This window comes from Aulonocara sp. 'chitande type north' Nkhata Bay, linkage group LG16 (assembly GCF_057382095.1).
Source record: "Aulonocara sp. 'chitande type north' Nkhata Bay isolate Kocher_YH1m ecotype deep benthic linkage group LG16, A_spYH_male_GT1.1, whole genome shotgun sequence".
NCBI lineage: Eukaryota > Metazoa > Chordata > Actinopteri > Cichliformes > Cichlidae > Aulonocara > Aulonocara sp. 'chitande type north' Nkhata Bay.
In genome coordinates this window covers 24,155,183-24,175,635 of record NC_141359.1, presented here as the reverse complement: position 1 = coordinate 24,175,635, position 20,453 = coordinate 24,155,183, and the positions used below count along the sequence as shown (strand labels likewise).

Here is a 20,453-nt window from a genome sequence, read left to right as displayed (position 1 = left end):
CATATTATAAAGAGTTACCAAGAGAAAATATCCAGTGAGCAGCAGTCCAGGGAAAAATTCCCTTGTTGGAGTCATAGGTCAGAGGAGAATGGCCACACTGTTTCGGGATGATAGGAAGGCAATGGAAACTCAAATAATCACTCATTACAACAAAAATTTGCAGAAAAGCATCTCTGAAGATACAACACATCAAAACTTGGAGCAGGCGGCCTACAGCAGCAGAAGAGCACATCAGGTGCCTCTTCTGTCAGGTAAGAACAGGAAACTGAGGATACGAATGACACAGGCTCTCTTAAATCCTCTTGGCACACTTTGTCTCCCATAGTAACAAGATGACATTGTTTAAGTGGCAGAGCCCTCTTGAGTAATGTTGTTGACTAAGTCCATCACTTTGTGACCAGAGTGCAACCACCTTCTGTTGGCTGCTTCAGCAGAATAACACATCATGTCTCAAAGCTCACAAAGTTGAAGATATGCAATGAAGAATTTAGTTAAAGCAAAAGTGGGTCAACCTCAGTATTAGAAAGTGTAACCAATGATGTGCATGTTATTCTCTCCTTTATATTGTGTTCTTAAAACCCAAATACAATTGTTCAACAGTATTACACTAAAGGTACTAAATGCCTGCTGAACTGTATGGATGAATGCCTTTTAGTGAGAGTGCCCATTGTGTAACATCTGAAGTAGGACATGGCATGCTGGTCTCATAATCACAGACTATGGTGCAGCTATATATATTTTTCACAGTTATATAACTGTACTTTACTCCTCCGCCTCACTGGACAGGGGAAGGATAGAACTCTGTGCAGTTCCCTGATTTCATGATTAGTTCGCTCAGGTTTGGTTATATCAGGAACAGAAAGCAAACCTGGAGATGTAAAATGAATCAGGGTTTATAATAACATCCAACATCATGGTATATCCTCCGGTTATGCCAGTTGCCGTGAAGGTATTTTGATATTGTTTGCATTTATGGCTGAATGAAGTGAAGAGTACTCAGAAAGGCCCCGACTACAGCATTAGAAAGCTTCAACATTCAGTCCAAATTTCTAGAAAAAGAAAATTATATTCAAATAGAAGAATCTGAGTATTGTTTTGATAATAGTAAAATAAAAAATCCAAGCATTTAGAGAAAATATTGTTATCTATTAGTAATTCAGTATATACAAGTAAAAACACAAAAATACAAAGACACAAACTTCTAGTAATAAATCAGAGAAAACCAGTTACTTTAATTTAAATGTACAATTTTTCAGTTATCAGCTGATTTTAATCCAACACAACTCAGGTAAGTAAAAAGTCAAGGCTCCACAGAGGTGTCTGAAATCTTAATTCCTTCCCATTTCCACTGCTTGCGAAGATAATTCATATTGTATGAATATGATTTATGATAAATCATAAACATGTGTGCTGTAGTCGCGGTGGCCGAGCGGCTAAGGCGTTGGACTCGAAATCCAATGGGGTTTCCCCGCACAGGTTCGAACCCTGTTCGTGACGATAAAGCTTTACTGAATTTCCCGGAGGAACCTACCTGAAAGATTAATAAAGTCCTATCTATATACTTTAAGGTGTGGTTTGGTTGTGATTGGCAAGTCTTTTCCTTATGAATGTGCTACAGTCTTGGTTTCTTACTCAGAGCCACCGCTCCTTCGGCCGCAGGCTCTAAAACAGCTGATTACAAAGAAATGGTTAATGTCCATTTAGATACAGTCCCTCTGTGCTGAACTTAAAGTGACGTGCGGAGGAGTTTGACTGGCCTGGATAGAGCCTTACCTCAACTCAATCCAGCACTTAAGTGGTAAATCAGTTGTAAACATTCATTTTCTTAGTAAGTGTTGAGAGGCATGGACACAAACCATGTCTGTCACACTAGATGAGTGAAGTGTATCTTTAAATAACAATAGAGCCAATAACAGTTTGAAGTTTTCCAAAGGTCAACAAGCAGGTGTTCTGTAACATACAAAAACGTGATTCCTTACCAGCTTCACACCCATGAAAACTATCAGTTCTGTTCACAGACAGTGTGCACTGGAAACCATGTGTGTGCTGCTCTTGTAGCTTGTTTTCCAGTGTTTGGGGACAGGTGGCCCAGAGTCACTTTTTGGCAGCAGGTCTTGACTTTCTGATCAGTAATCTGCTCACTGTCTGCTCTGGCTGGAGGACACAAACCTGTGGAGTGTTGACCATATTGCATCTTATTAGGTTTCACTTTCTGAGGAAGAACAACATCTGTTTGGAGCGTTAGGTTCCCATGAGAGCAGCGTTTCTGAGCCGGTGGACTTCTTTTATCCACCACTGGTTGTCTTACCAGCTGAAATGATCAGACTAGTCCCATGAGTAGGCACTGTTAATAGATATTTCAGAGGTGTTGAGGTATGAATAATTAGATTAGCATCCTTTATACTACATTACAGGGAAAACATGTTGCAATCGTAGCAGCATAGACAGTTCATAATGCTGTATGATATGTTATAAGGTAGAGAAGATAAAAAAAACCCCACTATAATTATCCACTCCGCTATTATCAACATATTAACAGGCTTGTGGTGATGCTGACATACTATAATGCAGGTTCATCATCATAATTATTCACTCATGAAGATATAGTCATATGAGAAAGAACATTTCCACAGGACTCTCTGTAATCCGGTGGAAAAATAAGCCCACTCTGTGATTCGGTAGCTTGTAGAACCTCCTGTGGCAGCAATAACTTGAAGTAATTGTTTTTGTTATCATTTAATCAGTCTTTCATATCATTGAGCAGGAATTTGGACAATTTATGCACAAGTCTATTAATGTCCAGAGACAAGATTTCAATCAGGTTGAAATGAGGTTGTGGACTTTGGGCCACTGCAACACAATGATTGTTTTCTTCTTGAACCATCCTGTAAATTTACGCTGGTGTTTGGTATTATTAGCCTGCTGCATACCCAGTTTCAGCCAAGCTTTAGCTGACAGACCTGTAGTCTCACATTTGACCTTTAGAATGGTCTTCATACATTTGATTGGCAACATCTGGCTGATTTATACCATCTAAATTCCTTTGAAAGCACCAGGGGTGTACAGGACTGCGCAGAGTCCTGTGAAAATTTGGTTTTTACACAGCTGTATAATCAGATTTCCTGGTAGCGTAATATTTACTAGTCAGAAAACGCTAAAGTGTGTGAACCAGAAACACCTAGGGCTTGCTTACCTTATCTGCCTGAGATCATAAAAAGTGATTATTTCACTGTAGCACGGATTCTCACTACTGAAATCAGAGCAGTTCATCTTGAAATAAAGAAACTAATTAAGAACTTACTTATATAAAAAAAAATAGCTCAGTTTGTTAAATTAAAATAAATAAATCAACCCCTGTATTTTTCATCAGTTTCCAATTTTCGCATCCATGTGAAAATGAACAAAGCTACTAAAATCATGAAATAAAAACAACATTTTAAACAAGCATGTGACTTGTCTAGTGATCATTTTTAGATTTTAATTCAAATTAGACCAGCTGGGATGCTTGATGTTTTGCCATAATCTGTTTTAATGAATATAGTACTATATTTTGTAAAATATTTAAACAAAAAACAATATTAAAATGGCAAAAGTGAGTGGAGGAAGGATCAAGAAATTAGACAACCAGTCACTTTATGTGCTGAGGAATCAGCTTTGAGAATTTTTTCTTAAAGCTAAACATGGGCTACTGTGTGATCCAGTTTGTAGTTACAGGGAATTATCCGTTATTAAGAATGTTGTTAGCAGTGGTACAAAAGTTATACTAACTGCAATTCTCCTTATGCTGCAACATTGTAGTATCATGGCAGCTGGCAAAGGCAAGATGATTGACATTGATTGCCGCATAAACAAGCCAACTGATAGATATATGTATTTATATCCATCCAAAACAAGGCATTTGGCTTGAGGCAGTTTTCAAATCAGCAGGCCATGAATATCAAATCATTCAGAATTACGCAGAAGAGAGCGACTGGCGGACATCTGGTCGACTGGTGCTTGTGCTCTGCTGCCTGCTTGTTAGCATATCAGAGAGAGAGAGAGAGAGAGAAATGCATCTTTCAGCCAGAGACAGAAAATAGCACGTAGCATATGTTTCCAAAGAAGAACAGATCATTTAAACAGAGATTATTGTTTTATTTGAACATTTCAGAAAAGTGCCTTCAGTTTATATAACCTCCAGAAGAACACATGCATGAGCCAGTTTTAGACAGAGCTCCTCTTTGTTTTTAACTGATGAAGTTGAAAACAAACCACCCCAACCACTCCACTCTGAGCCACCGCCACTGTTATCCAACCTTGTTTATGAGTCCCCTGTGCTGCGAGAATACGTAACGCACACTGCAGGAGAAAGGGAGGGTTTGCTACAGAATTTTTTCAACTGGAAAGATCGCCCTGAACCATCTTCCATCCTCTGAATTTATTTCAAGACGATGTGAAATTGTCACTTTCTACGTAAGTGAAGCAAGGACAATTGCGCTCATTGTCGACATGCTGCCTTGCTTGCCGTCAGCTGGTTGCCTGCATGTTTTCAGAGGAATGCATTATCCTGAAGAGGCCTGTCTCTTTGAGCTCATTTACCATCCCCTGTATTCATCAAAAGATGAAGCTCAAACTCAAAATGGAAGAAAGATTTCATATAAATAAGCAAATATTATGCACTTTGTACATAAATTAAGAAAGAGGCAGATACAGATAAAGAAAAGGTGGATTGTACAGTTATCTTTTTTTTTTTCATTACAAAAATCCAATTTTTTACTTTCATTTTCATGATACCTACAGTGGGGCAAAAAAGTATTTAGTCAGCCACCCATTGTGCAAGTTCCCCCACCTAAAATGATGACAGAGGTCAGTAATTTGCACCAGAGGTACACTTCAACTGTGAGAGACAGAATGTGAAAAAAAAATCCATGAATCCACATGGTAGGATTTGTAAAGAATTTATTCTTAAATCAGGGTGGAAAATAAGTATTTGGTCAATAACAAAAATACAACTCAATACTTTGCAACATAACCTTTGTTGGCAATAACAGAGGTCAAACGTTTACTATAGGTCTTTACCAGGTTTGCACACACAGTAGCTGGTATTTTGGCCCATTCCTCCATGCAGATCTTCTCGAGAGCAGTGATGTTTTGGGGCTGTCGCCGAGCAACACGGACTTTCAACTCCCACCACATATTTTCTATGGGGTTGAGGTCTGGAGACTGGCTAGGCCACTCCAGGACTTTCAAATGCTTCTTACGGAGCCACTCCTTTGTTGCCCGGGCGGTGTGTTTTGGATCATTGTCATGTTGGAAGACCCAGCCTCGTTTCATCTTCAAAGTTCTCACTGATGGAAGGAGGTTTTGGCTCAAAATCTCACGATACATGGCCCCATTCATTCTGTCCTTAACACGGATCAGTCGTCCTGTCCCCTTGGCAGAAAAACAGCCCCATAGCATGATGTTTCCACCCCCATGCTTCACAGTAGGTATGGTGTTCTTGGGATGCAACTCAGTATTCTTCTTCCTCCAAACACGACGAGTTGAGTTTATACCAAAAAGTTCTACTTTGGTTTCATCTGACCACATGACATTCTCCCAATCCTCTGCTGTATCATCCATGTGCTCTGTGGCAAACTTCAGACGGGCCTGGACATGCACTGGCTACAGCAGCGGAACACGTCTGGCACTGCGGGATTTGATTCCCTGCCGTTGTAGTGTGTTACTGATGGTGACCTTTGTTACTTTGGTCCCAGCTCTCTGCAGGTCATTCACCAGGTCCCCCCGTGTGGTTCTGGGATCTTTGCTCACCGTTCTCATGATCATTTTGACCCCACGGGATGAGATCTTGAGTGGAGCCCCAGATCAAGGGAGATTATCAGTGGTCTTGTATGTCTTCCATTTTCTGATGATTGCTCCCACAGTGGATTTTTTCACACCAAGCTGCTTGCCTATTGTAGATTCACTCTTCCCAGTCTGGTGCAGGTCTACAATACTTTTCCTGGTGTCCTTCGAAAGCTCTTTGGTCTTGGCCATGGCGGAGTTTGGAGTCTGACTGTTTGAGGCTGTGGACAGGTGTCTTTTATACAGATGATGAGTTCAAACAGGTGCCATTCATACAGGTAACGAGTGGGGGACAGAAAAGCTTCTTACAGAAGACGTTACAGGTCTGTGAGAGCCAGAGATTTTCCTTGTTTGAGGTGACCAAATACTTATTTTCCACCCTAATTTACGAATAAATTCTTTACAAATCCTACCATGTGAATTCATGGATTTTTTTTTCACATTCTGTCTCTCACAGTTGAAGTGTACCTCTGGTGCAAATTACTGACCTCTGTCATCATTTTAGGTGGGGGAACTTGCACAATCGGTGGCTGACTAAATACTTTTTTGCCCCACTGTAGGTATCTTAAAAATGTGTCTAAGGTCCAGCCAGAATCCTAAGTATTTAAAACAAAATCAATAGTTTCAGTTTTACGACTATGAAGAGAATGGAGGCTACTTTTAGGTGACCTTATGAATATCATAGACTTAATTTTACTGAAATTTAAAACAAGCTCATGCTTGATAAGAGATTTTTGAAATGTATCAAAACCAGACGAGATTTGCAATGTTCAGTTTAAACAACAAGCGAGTGGAATATATAATAGTGTCATCTGCATAAATACACATATTACAGTTTTGGCTGGTAGAGATAATATTGTTTGTACACAAGGTGAAAAAAAAAAAACAGATCCAAGAATGGTTCCCTGTGGAACGCCTGTTAAAATGACCTGAACCCTCCTCTACATGAAACCATTTAGAGAACTCTTAATCTAAGAGTGAGTCAATCTATTGACTGAGAATATATTGATGCCATGAATCGAATGTTTCTGATAGATCAGTGATCCACCTAAAGCTGATAATCTTTAAGCGTTTCAGTAATATTACTGAGTAGACATGATGCAGCTGTTGTGGTACTGTGACATGCTCTACTAATATACATTTTTAGTTTACATCAAAAAGTAACTTTCTGTCGCAATATCCCATAAATAACTTAGTTTAGCCTTAGCTTCTCATATGCAGCCCTACATTTCAGATTGACAAGACAACACCAAAAGGTCATCTAGGTAGCCATTCTTGAGTTTACTGTTAAATTATATGATCAGTATTAGCTGATAGATTTATTTTTGCAGCGAAGTTTTAACTGACTTTTAAATCCTGATTTTTTCTTTTCTTTCCTCTTTTTTGTGTTTCTTTTAAGCTTGACAAACTAACGTTTAGGAGAAAAAAAATGACACATTATTCCTCTCACAGTGTTGGCTGACTTTAGGAAATGTTACGCATATTTTTTTTTATTAATGACTTTTTTCTTTTCTAAAAGTACATATAACCCATCCATGATGGCTGAAAAAGTCAAGGTTCAAACTCGTGGCCTTATAAACAGTATCCAATAATGACAATGACATGAACAAACACTGAATCTCAACAGGCACAAGTCAAGATAGCAAACCACATAAAGCAGAAACCCGTTTTGTCTCCTGAGCTGACATACGAATGGTTTCCCCGTTGGGAAACCACCGATGTGGAAACAATTTTTCATTTTGATTATCGGGTTCTCTTTTTGTGCTCCTTCTGCCAAGCATCTCCACAAGTCTGACACTGATGCTATTCAGATCATTTCTAAGAAGCTCAGAATTGATTATAAATGGATCAAATGACAAATGCAGGGTGCTAAAAAATATTGTTTTGCATGCAAAATAAATATACATTTTCCTGGCACTGTAAGAACTCCACCATGTAACGACACAGTCAGCTACTGCACACAATGCACAGCTCATTGAGCTGGCTATCTTTACAGGGGCTGGCTTATGATGTGGATAGAATGATGGTGGTTAACATCAACCTAATTCCCCTGTTATTACTTCTCTTTCCAGAGAAAAGATGAGAAGTACAATTTAAGACCTGACCCAACATAAAAAAGCATTAGGTTTGTTTGCAGCGTGACAAAAATGTAATAAAAAGCTCAACGTGTCATTAAAATGTCTGCATCGATCAATATCTGTCAGGCTTACATCTACCAGAACTGCAGGTTTACACAGGGACCAGCCAGAGTGTGTCATGATTACAGGAACAGCTGCTGACACGAACCTGCAATATTAAGTCATTATATTGATATTAAACAAATCTTACTATAGTGTTGAGAATTATCAGGGTAGGGTTCATTTTACATAGAAATAGGGGAAAGATGGCAGTGTCTTTTACTCGCTTTACCTTTCTTTTTTTTCCCCAAATACATATATTACAAATGCCAAAAACAGAACATGATCCAATGACATTTAGTTTCTTTGAAGACATACATCTCAGTCAGTGGCATAACTCCCCTGAAATAATTAAAGCTAAACAATTTACATTGTACATACGAGTTTTAAAAAAAGTGAAAAATTTTATGGTAATTTGGGTAAACTAACCCATTGGCAAATCTTATTTTATCAGAATTTCACAGCTCATAGAAAGAATAATATCTGTGTATTTCTGCATCTCTGGGCATGTAAACAGGATGAAAGTTATCATCCATGAAAGGTTAGAATAAGAGATCTTTTTGATATCAGACAAAGATGATATCTGACTCCAAAGCAGTTTAAAAATTCCTGAAAGGCTGTCTTAAAGCACAAGCAGTAATTAGCCATCACTTCATTTAATGGGGGAATGTTAAAACAGTGATTAGCCTGTCTTTGTTGACTTGATTAATTCATTCGCTGGCGTGAAAGCAAGCAGCTGCAAGTCTGCTAATCAGTGGCAACAATCATCACAACACTGTAATCTTAATGACTATCTGAGTGAGGAAAAGATAATATTCAGCAAAGAACTATCGATCATCTTTTTTTTTAGACAAAAGCATATCAAATCTACATATATATTTTTACATTTAAACGTGTAAAATTGTGACTAAATACATTTTCCACTTGCCAGTAACATGTCTAAGTGTTGTGCCAAGAATGGCTTCGATGCTCTTTATACATCACGTGTTCTGACATCGATGAGTATTCAAACCTCACAAGCAAATCAACACTGAACTGAGTGAAGCAAATAAAAATGAAAGGATTAGAAAAAAATCAGGATGACTCATACTGCAACTAATGAAGCGACTGGAGCTTTAAATTCATGTACGCTGATTCCTGAGAGTTACTCGAAAGGCTTCAAAGGATTAAAGGACAGATGTCTTATGGTTTTAAAGAGATATCATGTGATGATGCCATGTAAAACAAAGGGACGTCCTTTGCATCATCATCATCGTTTTGCAGATGGGGTTTTCACATAAACTATTGTTCACTAAGTAAAAAGCAAGGTACGGTTCTTAGGAATAAAATACATTTTTATGAACAGTTCTTTTGTCTCTCCTTCTTCGCTTTGACTTACATAACAATGTTGTGACACTATGTCAATGAAAATAATGTTCATACCTACATCCAAATCTTTAAAATTATTTCTACAAAACCGATCAGACAGAATTTTTTACCCTAGATAAGTGACATTAACTTAGTAATCAAATCATTCTTCAGTATGGCAACTTTTTTTTGTTGTGCATAAATTATAGTTTCCTATTTTTTGTAGCACAAAAAGAACAAATGACAACGTTAGCATACATACAAAATACATACATGCATAAATGTAGCCACTGTAACATTACCCACAGGATTGCTGTGTTTGAAAAGGATAAAGCCTCAACTTTTACATCATAACATTTTGGGGCCAGAAGGGACCGTATTTAGATGAGAGGGGGGTATGTGGAAGGTTTTCTTAATCTTTGGCAACATTGCACAGACATGCACATCTCTTACACTCTTACAATGAATCTAACAACAAGTAAGCCAAATATTTGCGTATAACATGCCTCAAAGGACTCAGCAACAACACAGTCAGCAGGTCCACTTCAGTGACATGAATTAGTACCCATGAAGCCTAGCAGATAGCTTAACGCCCACCTTTCACTCAGCATGGCCAAGAACACATACAAAATAATACAATACAATAAAAAACGGTGATCCACTGACCAATTGTGCCAAATGGGAAGATTATTAAAAACAGTTTTTTGTACTAGTCTGAAAACGTGCTTATATCTGCTCAAAGGGGCTGGCATTTTTAACATGGCAGTTTATGGTGACTGACTCACTTTTCTAGTTAGTTTCTAGTGGCCATTAGAGGAACTACAGTTTTTGAAACTTCAAAGGTTATACTTGGAAATGATTTTAATTGCCTTAAATTTATGTGAGCAAAGTCCCGATACTGTGTGCTTTGGTTCACTAAAACAAGTGACTCAATTAGATTTCCTAACAATTAACTTAATGTTCAAGAAATTGTTCAGCTTCTCACTGCTCATGATTATATTATTATTTTACATCTTTGGTTTGGTCTTGTTCAATGACTGCAGTCTTGTTCAGCGCGATACTTTTTAAATAAGACAGCTTTGGCTTTTTTAAAGATCCAGTACAAATGCAGCATATTTCAAATCTGCCCACATATATAGAGGCTAAAATACACTTGACTTAGAACATTTACACAACTTTAGCTCATTTAACTTCTACGCTCCAACAGGTCACTGAAATTACACTTAGTAAAAACAGATTTTGATCTTTCTAAATGCAAGTTGGCATTCCACAGCAGGTAAACCTCAACCTTAAATAATAACAATTATAAATGGCTGAAATGTTAAAAGACTGAAGTCAACATTGGCCTGTGCACTGACAAGTATTTTATACTGACAGAGCGCATGTGCATAAAATGACCAAAACCATCAAAGCCTCTCATTTTTTTACTCTCCTAACTTATCTGTGGCTCTCACTGTAACCCCTCATGTTTTCTTTGTTTGTGATTCAACTAAATCATGTCACAAATATATGATTTCACTTTAGAAATAATTTATTGCAAAGTGATTTCACATTGCAAACCTTGCTGTGTCCATATTAAAATAAATTTTGTGCCAAGTATTTATTGCAGTTGAACACTTGTGTGTATGTAAAAAAAATTCAACATATATTACTGTAATGACTCATACTTTGCAATGTGCTTATTATAGCAAGTACAGACATAAGCTTAATAAGCTTTATTTAGCTACTCTACATTGGGATTTGGATGTGGGCACGATTTTTAAGTATGTTTTCAGATAATATTAAAAATGAAAAAAAAAGGTAAAATATTGGTAAATTGATATGCTTATCAATTAACACAACTGCTTTTGTATAAAAGTGACAGTATATCTCCTGAAATCCTGACTGCTCTTCAAAGAGCTCAGTGTTTGGATTCACAGCACTGCACAACAAATCCAAAGTGATTTCTGTTGCCTCTGTAGGTCTGTCACGCAGACACAATCCTCGTTTCATCTTGATAGTTCGGTTTATGAGCACGAGAAGTGCTGTATGTGCGTTATTACAACCAGTAAACACAGTGACCTCGCAGTCCCTGGTGTCATCTGATAAGCCAAAGTAATCAAGCTCCCCCTCATGAGATGCCCTCATTAGCTTAAACATTTGATAGCTGAATCTTGGGTTAGCAGCCTCTTCTCCTATAATCCCATTAGCTTCATCAAGCTCAGGCCTTACTGGTGGAGGAAATGGCTGCCAAATTGTGTGCATCTGGAACATATTTTCAGAGTCCACATAAGGATTTCTGAAATTCACATCTGGGCAAAGCTGTTTTAAAGCCATTTAGCAGATTTATGGAAATCCCATTAAAGTGTAACTGACTGAAGTCAGTGCTGTTGAAATTGGAAGATACAATGTTGTGACAAAAATTGCCTGGGCTCATTTTTGAAAACGACGTCCTATGAATAAATTGTAGAAGCACAACTGTAAAAAAGAGAAAGAGAGAGTTTGAAAAGACAGATGCCTGATGACCTCACTCCTTGTGGCCATTGATGAAAACGAGTTAACAACTTCATGAAATACATTAGGATAAAAAAAATAAAGCAGCACAATGCATCCTGGTTGCTGTAAAGCAGAGTGACAGCAGGAAATAGGTGCTTTGCATATTGTCTTCCCTAATGGGAAATTCTCACTTACCTGCAAGGTCATTTTCACACATGACTGCTTCATAGATTTAAAGGGCATTGTAAGGCAGATATTTAGAAATCATACTAAATATTTGTTTTTGATATCTAGAATAAATTTGTATTTTCACTGAAAAATGCAAAGCAGAAAAGAAAAACAGCTTGTTGGGGGATGTGGGATGCTGCAATGAAAACAACAGCAGCCGATCTTTCTCAGATCTTTCTCAGAGCTGTGTCTTTTATGACATTCACTTTGAATTAACTCCATATGATGCCCAAACAATTAGCTAAATTAATATTTAATTAAGCCTCATATTTAATTACAATTAATCGTAATATTTAATTACGATTAAATATGAGGCTGCATCTGCACCAACACTGTAACCGCGATAAAGCCAGTGCACCCATGTTTAGCAGTTGTAATACTTACAGTGTTTGCCACCTTACTTTGAGGAGAATGAATGCTAATGGAAGCACAGCTGAAGCTGCTGGGTATGTCAGTCCTCCATGAGGGACCCTGATGGTACAGTATTTGCCAAAATCATCAGTCTATCCTGTGTTTTAAACTATTTCAGTTTAAAATATATATATTTTTTAAAATGTGCCAGAGAGCGATGGGCGTGTGGCAAATAACCATGTCTATAAATCTGATGAAGGAAAAGCTTAAAAAGCTTAAACTTGTGACAGACACACATCAGCATTGCCAGGCCCAGACCTATCCTGCTGGCATAGCTTAAAGGATGTGTAAGTACAATGTGAAAAATTCTTACAAACAACATGACACATAAATATAAATGCAACATCCATTAGCTATATAAATGTAACAGTAAGGTGTGTTATTTCTATAGCGCCAAATCACAATAACAGTGATTTATATATTTTAAGGTAAAAACCCAACAATAATATAGAGAAGCTCCAACAATCAGATGATCCCCCTAAAAGCAAGTGCTCGGCGACAGGGGGAAGGAAAAACTCCCTTTCAACAGGATGAAACCTGAGGCAGAACCAGGCTCAGGGAGAGATGGCCAACTGCCATGACTGGCTGGGAGAGAGGGGAGGAAGACAGGGCAAAGACACAGAGACGCAGAGATTAATACTAACCAATGATTAAATTCAGAGTGATGTTTAAACACACAGTGAGTGAAAGAAGGTGAGTGAAATAGAAACAGTGCATCATGGGGAAGCCCCCAAGCAGCCTAGACCTATTGCAACGTAACTAAGGGAGGTTCGGGGTCATCTGATCTAATCCTAACTATATGCTTTATCAAAAAGAAAAGTTTTAAGCCTAATCTTAAAAGCAGATAAGATGATCTGTCTCCTTAATCCAAACTGGGAGCTAGTTCCATAGAAGAGGGGCCTGAAAGCTGAAGGCTCTACCCCCCATTCTACTTTTTTCCTAAATATCCTTGGAACCACAAGCAAGCCAGCAGTCTAAAGAAATAGGCACCAAATACACTGCAATCAGGAGATGACATTGTTTCATACAGTAAGTCATGAAACTGCATTAAAAACAGTCTGCCAACAGCAGTGGGAAACAGTAACAACAATGTTAATTGCTTAACCCACAATCAGCAACAGTTTCTGTAATAATTTTAAATAGTTTTTGCAAGAAAAAAGTTCAGTATGGCTTCTAAATACAAATATTCTCAATTTTTTCCTTCTACAACTATTCAAATCTTAACATTTTGTGCACTGAATAGAAAAGTGACTTCAAAAAACAAAAAGTGTATCAAGGATGAGACTCACATAGGAAATATCCCGTATGTGTTAGAAAAAGCTTGTGGGAAATTTTGTTTTCATGCATTTTTGGCAGAAACGTGTTTAAAGGCCGACAATCCAATGTAACAAAAAAAGGAATTATCACAATAACCGCCGACCACAACAATGTGCCAGGAGAGCCAGCTCAATAAAACTCAGCGTCCAATATGGCCCGCCATGAAATGATCGACGGTGTAATGAAGAAGCTAATGAGGGGGATCAAGATCGCTGCAGAGCCAATAAATCAACACAACTGTGCCTACAATGATACAGGAGCAATCAGTAATGCTGGTCAGTGCGCAGGGAGCAGAGGGAGGATGGGGGCTGGGGAACGGAGAGGGGAGGCAGACATGGGGGTTGACACTTTAATGCAAGTCAATGTCTAGAATATCCTGGTTTTATTTGTCTTTTAGAAAAGCATAGCTTCAGTGTGAAGTCAGCACCTAATGGGGAAATCATTCAGTAAAAACTTCCTGTCTAAATATATATAAATGTGATAATCACTACAATTATATTTTTGATGGCACTTTTCCAGGTAAAGACTGTCCTTGGATCCTGTCTGAAAAATCAATACGGCTCTGCTCTGATCAGCACACTGTGAGGAAGATTCCCAAGCGTAAGCAAGTTGAAGCAGAAGGTCAATCAACACTTCAGTCCAGATGCATCTGCAGGGAGGCACTTAAACAGCACCTTTTTGAAATCATTTAAAAATCATTAGTCCTCGTGCTGAAATCAGAGGACAGTCCGCCTCTGTTTCAGTCAATACTGATCAATTATTAATTGCAAATATTTACAGAGTGGGACTGAAAAAAAACTTTTTTCCTCCTCACAACAAATCAACCAAGGTTGGCATGTTTCTGTAGTTAGAGTACGTTGTAGCTAACACATACCAGAGCTGCTGGTCAAACCATAGCCACAAGGGTGACCAGGAAACTATTTTCACCCCAAAATCAATACACATTAGGCACTGTAGTGTAGTGATTCTCAGACTAGGGGTCTTGACCTTTCTACAGAGATAACTAGAGAGCAGCTCATTTTGGGAGGAGGGAATACAAAACAACTATATGTATATATAAGAAACATAAAATCTCAAGCCTGAATTCACTCACAATAAAAAAAAAATAGTGAAAAGGTTCCACCAAAAATCATTAAGGGCAATAAATGCCGCCAGCAGACATCAAAAAGCCAATCACATGATCACAACTCATTGCATTTAGGTATGTAGACACGGTCAAGATGATCTGCTAATATTCAAACTGAGATTCGAAATGGTGACCAGGGGTGATGTAAGTGACTTTGAATGTGCTCTTACCTGCTGGGATTTTCCCATACAACCATCTCTAGGGTTTACAGAGAAAGATTTTAAAAAGAGAAAATGTCCAGTGCGCGGCATGTTTCTAGGTGAAAATGGTTTGTTGATACGTGGGGTCAAAGGAGAATGGCCAGAGTGCTTCGAGCTACTTTGAGCTGATAGGAAGGCAAGAGCAGCTCAGATAAACTCATTTTAACCAAGCTATGCTTGAAAGACCAAATCTGTCCCTTTTTGACCACAGTGTGTGCTCAAATGGCTTCCACAGTCACCAGATCAGACAGTGAGCGCGAGAGTCCATGCAGGTACCCACAATTGCAGAGTATTTACATTGTAAATACTATTATATTATATTTTCTTTGTTATTTACTGTGCTAAGTGCCTTCCTTTTACTTTATATCTTATACTTTTACCACGGTTATTTATTACTATGCTGCTTCTTGTTTTATTGCTGCTGGCCTCTGTGAGCTACCAAACAAATTTCATTGCATAATTACAATGACAATAAAGTTCTTCTTATCTTATCTTAAAATGTGTCTATATAGTAACAGTGAGCGTGTACCCTGGGCAGTGGACATCAAGCAGACCTGTATAACAGGAATGACTATTCATCTGTGGGACCTCCAGCTGTCTTTACTCACAAAATCAAGCGATAAAGGGTAAAACCTGCATTACTTTTAATGCCCAGAAGAAGAAAACTGTGTTTGTCAAAAGAGTTAAGATTGTTTAGAACTCTATTGGAAAACAGTCCTCCCTTGTTTTATCACCTCAGTAAACACAATGGATTAGTTTATGGGCGCCGTCAGCAATTATAATTCCTACTAAATGCTTAACTTTGCACATCAGTAAATAATTCCTTTGGTTTCGCATACAGAGCTGCTCCACACTCAGTATGTCTGGTTCTTAAAAACTAAGATGACGACACCAAAAACGCTCAACCTGAGGCTTCATGGCCACACTAATAGCTGGAGATGTCCCTTTACAGTCTTTCTGCGTATAAACTATTAATGGAAATCTATCTTATGAGAAGCTGTGTAAATGTTATTAGAGTTCAAATATTGGATTTTATGCTACTTTATATTAACTGTCAGTTGTTAAAGTTTTATAGTTTCATTTTTAAAGTTCTTTTTTGTTTTTGAGTTTCAATTAGTTTAAAGGGTTTTTTTTCTCTGTTTAGTTTTTATTGTTTAAAAATGTTTAGTTTTAGTTCAGTTTGTATTCATGTCAGTGTTAGTTTTAGTCCTTTGACATAGAGGACATGTGCTGGAAGCAATATTTAGGAAAAATCAGTACATGTATTAAATAAAAACAAAGGCCTTCTTTAAAGCATTTGACTCTTAGTCTTATAGACATCCAGAGTCTCAATAAACATGCTCATCAAAGCCTCAGGCAGGTTCTTCGATCTAATACATTTACTTTTATTTCAGTTCACTAACACCCCTTTTCACATCAAGTTTTGACAGTTTAGTTGTTCATTATGATGAATTGCTACCACTGTAACCCTATATATTTGACAGAAAATAGGGGAATGCATAATATCCCCCCTTTAAATAAATACTTCAAATGCATGACCAAACAGGTACATGTACACTGAAGTATTAAGGCAGGGAAATAGTACTTCTTTGAGCAAAGACTAGATGCTGATTAAAGAAGACAACCTTCAGCTCTGTGTGAGTTTTTCCAGCGTGCACAGCCTTTGTGCCAACACAGCTGAGAGTGGACCTGACCAACATTAAATATTCATAACAAAATAGGCAAAATCATATGCAAGGCAGGATTTAGTATAGGCTAAGTACTGCATATACAGTGTTAAGCCTACTATTGTGAATAGACCTTCATGCATAATAATGCCAGTAAAGGCTAATGGTGGAGGGGCATCCTGGTGCCTGCAGATGCACCATGGAGAGCCAGGTGCCCAGGGGAGGGATTGGCAGAGTCGAGCTCACTCAACACACATGCAAATGCCTGTTGGGGATTTCCCTCCACTGTGCACTTAGCGATAGCCATGCAGATATACCCCTATAATGCTGTTACATAGATGAACATCCCTGGTGACAGACCCCGATGCCATGCCCAGTTGCCCTCCATTCAAGAGCAAAAGCAAACACACACTCAGTCTGAAAACATGCAGAGGTTGCCAACTGAAAATAATGAGCAGATATCAGTATTTGCAGAAATAACATATTAAATCTGATCAAGACTTTAATTAAATGATCCAGACCATGTGTGGAAGAAATATTTAATTCAATGCATTTAAATGACAATAGAGTCTGTCTTTGCAGGGCGCTGCAGGCAGCTTGTATTGTGTCCCATGTTTGATTTGGGACCCAACCAGTGTATTTACATAATCTGAATTAAATGTAAATCAAGCCGTTTCATCTGCCTGCATCAGTCTCCCTGGATTTGAGGGGTTAAAAAGCGTGTGCTCAAAAACAGCACCTCTCAGCATGGTGGGTGGGGGTGATCCCCATTGTTGAAAAATCTGGAGTTAAAGGCCTGGAGCCTCTTCATTTCAGCTTCCTCTGCGTTTTTAAAAATCTAGCCCAGATGCCCCCTTGAAGGAAAAGGGCCATCCAGTTTGTATTTGTGATACAATTCACGTAAATGAGGCAGTTTGGCCTTAATCCATGCCTAATTAAGTGCCAGTCTGCTGAGGCAGACTGCTAAGGGCCAAAGCGCAATACCTGTCGAATTATGGGAACAGCTGGAGATCAGCAGATCAGCACCACATTATTATCCTGCTCATTTATCGAGAGCCTAAAACAGGGGGACTCTCAACTCCAGTTGGCCGTCTTTATTTCTGTTGCTTTTCTTTCCCAATTAGGCTAATAATTTCCTGGAATCTGATGCTGGGAAAACAAGAAATTCTGTGGATTATTCACCCAAAAAGCTGTAAGACTAACTGTCTGTAAGCTTTTCTTCCCGCTGCAGCAGCCAGAAAATGGCGATACCTCTGAAATGTTCTGCATTAATTAATAAAAAACCTCATCAAATTAGCATTAAAATAATTATGGAATGAATAATGAATAACACCGAGCTGTTTGCCAAGGGGAATTTAATTAAACAATCAAAATTCTGTGTGTGGTGAAACAGTTCACGGTGGTGCTCTGCTTTTCTTCAGTGCTTTGATTTACTGTCGAATATGCAGGAGGTGCTCTAAGATTATACACTTCCAGCTTTGTAAAAATATACTGAAGCATCCAGGAAAAGTGTTATAAGCCAGTGCTGTGACCTACATAGTAGAATTTACAATTGTCCCTCTGTTATCAGCAGCTAATCAAGGCTGCCCTAGTTAGGCAATGTTACTGAGTGCCAGAGTGCAGGCAGTGTTGCCGGGCAAAATTCTGCAAAAGTCTCCTGTACATGAAAAAAACCTTTATCATATAAAGCAAACAGTCTGTTGTTCACCACGTGTTATAAAAAAAAATAATTAAAAAAAGATGAACATGTGTTTATTTTAATGTGGGGGTTGAACTCCCTTAATTTAGAAAACAGTGCTGCTCTTCGGCGATTCCTTTTAACAATAATTTATGTATGTTTTACCATTAGTGGTAGTGGTACATACCTTAAAAGTAAGTCTCTTCTATTGCGTTTGGATGTAACGCCACCTGCTGGCCACTTTGAGCTGGTGCTGGTGAATTAATAAGTCTCATCATAGCCAGTGTAATGGAGCAGTGAGGTATGTAATTAAAGCCTCTAGTTCAACTGCATTTTACAGTAACTTTCTAATAGTTCAATGACTTTTGTGTTTGCATGTAGTTTAAGCAATTTATTAACTTTTTAGTCACTTTGTTTCGTTCGCCAATGTGCTTTGATTGTATAAATTTCTTGTGTTTGCTATTTATTCCTGCTGCCTTACTATTTATATTTTACTCCTGCACACATAACTTTGTTGTACGTGTAAAATTACAATAAAGAGATATTCTATTCTTTTTTCCTACCTACTGAAACTGCACACAATTCTTGGCCATTGCTATTTAAATTTAACTGAACCCTGCAAAAATGTTTCATTCCTCTGAATTTTATCCCTCTTAAAAATCTCAGTTGGGTTGTTTTGAATTAGGGCCTCAATCTTTGAGGAGCTGAAAATCGCCACAAAGATCATCAGCTCATCCATGACTATTTGGGTGTCTTTTAGTCTCAAGTGTTGATTGATGGTATTTAACGTTTAGCATATTCAAGGGATAAATATAGATCGGATATTTTGTTGTGTAAACAAGCTGATACATTTTACAGTGAACTGAGTGCGGGACTGTTCTGGAGTACTGAGTATCTGTACAAGTAATAAGTGTTCTGGGAAATGTTAGATGGACTCATGAGCATATTTGTTATTTCTTTTGATGGGAGTTGTTTGTTTTTTATTAAAAGTTGACATGAACAGCGGTGCAGTAGTTAACACAATGCTTTTCCGCAAGAAGGTCCTAGGTTTGAATCCACTCTGGGACATTTCTGTATGGAGCTTGCATGTTCTCTCTCGGTTCTTCCCACACTCCAAAGACATGCATTGATTTAGTTTATTGCTTATTCTAAATTGGCCATATGTATGAATATTGTCTCAATCCATGCTTTACCCCGGTTACTGTCCCTCCTAAGATAAGTGAAAGAAAATGACAATAGCAGTCAAACTGATACTTTACCAAGGAAAGAAAATGAAAATGAAGCATCACAAGTACAACAAGTACAAGAGCAACCTGCCCCTTTTCTTTGTGGCAAAATATATCCCAAAAAATAAAGAAAAATCACATTTGAATGGAAGGAGGAGGAGGACTTGCTGTGGAAGTGCTGCAAGTGAAGGATGTTGAAGCTGGACTCTAATCCTGCTTCCTGGAGGTTTTATGGCTCAGCACTGATGATGTCAATAAATTCTGCTCAAAGATATTGATTCTTGTGAAAGTACTATCAGCTAAACTCCACACAATAGGGGTGTTAGTGTTCCTAATGAACTGTCATTACTGTGAAAGGGAGATTTTGAAGTTGGGTACAGTTTTCACAGTCATGATTCTGTAAAGTTTAGTGGTTGCGAAGTTCTTTCATTTACTCATAGAGTAAAACATCTGCTAACCTGACCTGAACAAGAACATTAGATTTTAAAAAACACAAGAAACTACAGGGGTGGTGGTAAAATGTTTGAGCATGTATTGTTTAGTCACATATATATATATTTTTTTGCACGGACTCTGGATCACAAATACACCTGCAGATCTTCCACAAGGTGGCAGTCTACACCACAGTAAATGTTCGAGCTTATCACAGCTCTACACTGTGGTTTCATATCTGGGTTTGTCACATACCAAATTACAGATTCGTATAAGAAGCATATTAACGGAGTTTAATCCCACCTGTGCTTAATTCATGTGACATTAATCAGGCAAATTAATCAGA

The 20,453-nt window shown here is 38.1% G+C and overlaps 1 non-coding gene across 1 annotated transcript; it reads left to right on the top strand.

The window, feature by feature from the left end:
• The first annotated feature begins 1,415 nt into the window (after positions 1–1,415).
• trnas-cga (transfer RNA serine (anticodon CGA)) lies at positions 1,416–1,497 on the top strand. The gene has a single exon. It is a non-coding gene; the product is annotated as a tRNA-Ser (tRNA).
• The last annotated feature ends 18,956 nt before the right edge of the window (positions 1,498–20,453 follow it).